At 41.4% G+C, this 4,740-nt stretch overlaps 1 pseudogene; it reads right to left on the bottom strand.

Annotated features, from left to right (window-relative positions):
- Positions 1–2,387: 2,387 nt before the first annotated feature.
- On the bottom strand, positions 2,388–3,281 carry LOC104852917 (annotated as a pseudogene).
- Positions 3,282–4,740: the final 1,459 nt, after the last annotated feature.

Below are 4,740 nucleotides of genomic sequence, written 5' to 3'. Positions count from 1 at the left end.
AGTTCTTTGATTCAGCCCCAAAATCTGGCTACCTTGGTTAATTTTTGGAGAGGTAGAATACAGTATAATTAGTTTATCCACTGAGTTATCTGGGAATGTACTCTACTATTGTTCATGTTACAAAGATAGTCAACATTGGCTTACAGAGAAATAGTGATAATTATGCAAACTGGTAATATCAAACAAATGAGCTATAGTAGTACTATTCAAGACAATTTGGATTTTTTTTTTTCAGAGAGACTGGACTTAACCAAGTAAGTCTGCATTTTACTTTGGCATCTAGTTGTTAGTTTCCCTCAGCAACCAAACCACCATTCACAGATGGATTAGGAGACCAAAGTGCTGCCCCTGACTGTTGTCTTTACTGTGACTACAGCTTGCTTAACTTCTCTGCAGCTGTTTTTCTTGCACAGTTGAGAAGAGTCACACTACTCTGGCATACCATGCAGGTGTTAGGACTGAAATGTTTGGCAAACTTCCAAGTGATGTTTGAATAGATGCATACAAATATGCAGTGATGTGAGCTTTTCATCTAACTCCATCCACTTTTGGCCACGTCTTGGGAATACAGTACTCATACTTAACAAGAAATAGCTAACAAATCTTCCCATCAGTCACCTTTGTAAAATGTTTCTGCCACCTGTGAAGTCTCTTATACAGTCAGGTCTGTGGTTACAGGCTTCATTGTGTATTCATATGGCCCTCTCATCTCACCCACATGTTTTCTTCACCCTTCTCGAGACTTACTTTATGTATCCTTATTCTTTTTACCTTATTTCTCCTGACTCTAGACTTTTAAGATATTGTTCACCATATATGTTTTCCCATTTGTTCCTTTCTTTTCTTCTTTGTGAATGAAGCAAATAGGACCAGTCCAAGAATTGGCTTTGCTTATTCCATGTGGTGTCTGCTTGGTCGGGCGGGCTTTGACAGAGAAATACGCACCTATCAACTTCAGACCCAACCCAAACAGCTTCATTGTTCCTCCTTCAGCAGTGTGGGGCCTGTGACACCTGGTAGTCTCTTATCAAGGAAATTAGGTAGTGGTAGCACTGGGATTAGGAGTAATTAGCAAATGTGTGCTCCATAACTTGTTGCTGGATGCCATCATGGTTGTTGAAACTGCTGAGTTTCATTTTCTAATGCAGAATACAAGTCCTGGCTGGAAAGATGGCATAGGCTTCTGAGTTGAAGCAGTGTTTCTCAAACCAGTGTGCACCAGAATCACCTAGAGGGCTTGTTAAAATGGGCTGCTAGACCCCACCTGCAGTTTCTAATTCAGCAGGTTTCGTGAGATGTAGTTAACAGTTTCCCCACTGATACTAGTGTGTATGGCTCAGAGAAAGCTCTGAGAACCGCTGAGGTGCAGCATAGACAGCCAGGGCAGGCCCTTATGATGGCTGTGATGGACAGAATGGGCGGCTAATGGAAACCCGGGGCATTTGAATAAAACACCAACGATACTCCGAATTTAGTGCAAAGTATCAAATACAAACCAGGCTTGGCTCTGTGCCTGGTTACTAGGTGTCTGTACCTGGGAAACTGGTGCACATCATCACCTTAGTGAAATGGGTTTGGACATGACCTTAGGCCTCTGCTGAAGACAGTGACTCTATTTGTGATAACCTTTTGATTTGAAATCATTATAAGAAGGCTTATAACAAAATTACAAGTAAAACCTCTTTATCTGGCTCACCATTTAGACAGGATTCTTATTCAGAAATCATATGCTTTGCCCTTTCTTCAGCAAACCTCCAATGACGAGCTACCCATAGTGACGCACATTTCATACCCACGCAGACTGGTTGCCAAGGAGACTCCTGCCCCTCTGGACAAGCTTCTGTTTTCCCTCTCCCTTTGTGCTAAGAGAGCAACTCAGGTCAAGGGCACAGTGCTGAGAAATAGTTGCTAATGGATCCAGCCTGAGAGTTGAGATCTGAAGTGTTTATCAGAAAAATAAATTCCCTGTATTCCATAAGCAGCAAGAATACTTGAGTTTAAATGATAAAACTTGAAGTATTGAGCCAAAAGAGTATCAGTTTCCAAGAGCAGCCAATATATCCTTCCTTGCATAAATACAAGGGAAAGGCCAAGACAGAACTGGCATCTACTTGCTTGCTCCAGGAGTCTTCTTTCCCTGATTTCATTGGAGTCATGAGGTCTCCCTATGAGAAACTGCTATTCTGAAGGAGAAAACATTTTTTCCAGTGCTAGGGATCAAACTCAGGGCCTCATGCATTCTAGGCAAATGCTCTACCATGGTACAACTCCCTAAATCCCCAGCAACAGAAACTGCTCGTCATATCTCCTGATCATAGGTAAGGGCAGTTTATTCACATGGAGGTCCACAATTTGGAACTTCTGGAAACAAGTGAAATTTCCTAAGTTTATTTGTTGTTTCTCTTCCAGTACTGTGCCATTGATTCTTGCACAAAATTCTGAAATGCTGGCTCTTTATGGCTTTCCTCTGTAACTCTGTGATCAATGTCATCAGTATCACTATCAGTGTCCTCATCCTCTTCATCCAATGTTCCTTGAGTCAGGATAAAGTCAGAAGGGTCCAGCACAGGAGATATGCTGTCTTTAGCAGTACCTACATCCAAGGTTACAGATCCCATATCTCTCCGAAGGCACTCCAGCTGTTCCTTCTTCTGTTCACTCTGTGCACTGGCCAGTGATTTCTTCAGACATTCATATTCAGGACGATACTCCCTTTTGTATTCTTCTGCAGCACTGGCGACCTCCACCATGAGTTCATCAAAGCCAGTGCCCAGAACAGCGGAGATGCCCACCACCCTCAGTGAACTGTAAGCTCATCCAACTCCAGGCTCATGGAATGCATGACGTTACTGACATATGTAGTCTCCTGCATCTGTTCCACTGCAAATCTATGATGAATGATGTCTGTTTTGTTCATGGTTCCAATGAAATGCAGCTTGGTTTTATACAGGATTCTTCAGGCATACAGCATATTGGACATGAAGGTCACTGGGTTAGTACTTTGCAATGATTACTGCTAGCAATGATGATGCCAGAGCCTTGGTGGTGATTGTCCCAGAGGCTGACCAGGGGAATACTTCAATCTGTCCAGGTGTGTCAATCAAGATATACTTAGAAGCGTTCTGGGCTTTTCGATAAATTTCATCACCTGATCAAATCTAGTAGCAAAGAGATTGAGTGAGGTCACGATGCCACCATTGGGCCCAAGTCCATATTGTTTCTGACTTCTTCATACTTCACAGTGTCATGAATATCAATATTGGCAGGAAAGGGAACTTCATGTACAGCTGGATCCAGGTTGATCACATAAGGTGGACAGCTGTGGGTATGCAGGTGCCCTGTGAGTCTATGCACAAAGGTGGTTTTCCTGGACCCTGTCATTATCAAAACCAACAGACACATGAAGGGCCGAGGAGCTTCCGAGCCCAGGAGGTCAGGGGCGTACCCTCCTGCAGCCATCTTTCTGCCAGGCCTGCCCTACAAATTGGATATTAACATTATCATAAAAACCAATTACACACTACTCTTAACCCTAAAGAAGAAATTCACAATTATATTGTAAACATGAAGACAACTCAGGTATTGACTTAAAGCTAATTCTGTCTATTAAATGCAATAGCTATGTTCCTCTAATGGTAGAAAAGAGTTAAATATAATTTTACATAATTAACTATCAAAAAATTAACAGACATTTATGTTTATACTCTCAAAGATATAGGGTTGGGAAAGATATAGATGGGGAATGAGGGAACACAAGAGGAAAAAATTGATACCTTAATTTATACGATATGAGAAGGAGGAGAGACAAATGCTACAAAAGATCTAATTGAGGAATAAAAGGATGCTTATAGAATTAGGTAAAGCTAATAACTGATTAGTAATAGAAGATAAAAGAAAAAGTATGCAAAAATTATATAAGGAGTACTGATAAGAAAAAAAGATTTAAAGTGGCAAGAAGAAAACTAAAGAAAGAAAGAGGTAAAAAAAGAGAGATAAGAAGCAAGGAATAAGGGCAAAGGAAAGTTTTCTAACCCCTCAACAAACTGGTGAAGAAGAAAGGAGAAAAAGAAATATTTTAAAAATTTAAAAACCCTCTATAAACAGTGCACACTCACAAAAATACTCCCAAAACAAAAATCTCCAAAATGCAAATGAACAACGAAAAACACAAAAACAGAAAGAAAAAATGACTTGTCTGTGATTTTAAATATTTGTTTCTTCCAGGATCTACAATTTTGGAACAGTGTTGGAGTGAAGATGTGTCCATGCTCACAGTGGTAGATAAAGAAGGCAGTCTAACCCCAGATTTGTGCTGTATGCAGGAACCTGCAAGCAGTAGGATTAGAATGAGGGTGCTAATGCTATGAATTTCAAATCCAGAGCAATTCAGGCTGAGTTTAGCCTCTGGTTGTGGGGGCAGAGCCTGTGTCCTTTAGCTTAAACACTTAGGGGTCTCCTTCCAGCCTGACTACAGTGTACTAACCATGACTGTCTATCATGGCTGTCTCTCATCCAGTCACTATGGGAACGTAACACACGGAGCCCCAAATTGAAGTCATCCTGCCTTTGACCTGAGTCTCAGTTTCAACACTCTTTTCCAGGCATACGTCAGGCACTTGGACTAGTCACTCACCAACTATTACTGGTCTAAGTACTCATGTAGGAACAGAAACCCCTGTTCTCCCTGCAGTTCACAGCACCTGCCAGTCTGTTTCACCACCATGTTACTCCCTGAAGCCC

This window comes from Fukomys damarensis, unplaced genomic scaffold (assembly GCF_012274545.1).
Source record: "Fukomys damarensis isolate Sample0158 unplaced genomic scaffold, DMR_v1.0_HiC HiC_scaffold_39, whole genome shotgun sequence".
NCBI lineage: Eukaryota > Metazoa > Chordata > Mammalia > Rodentia > Bathyergidae > Fukomys > Fukomys damarensis.
The sequence above is the reverse complement of the archived record's forward strand: the minus strand, read 5'-3'. Positions and strand labels throughout refer to the sequence as shown.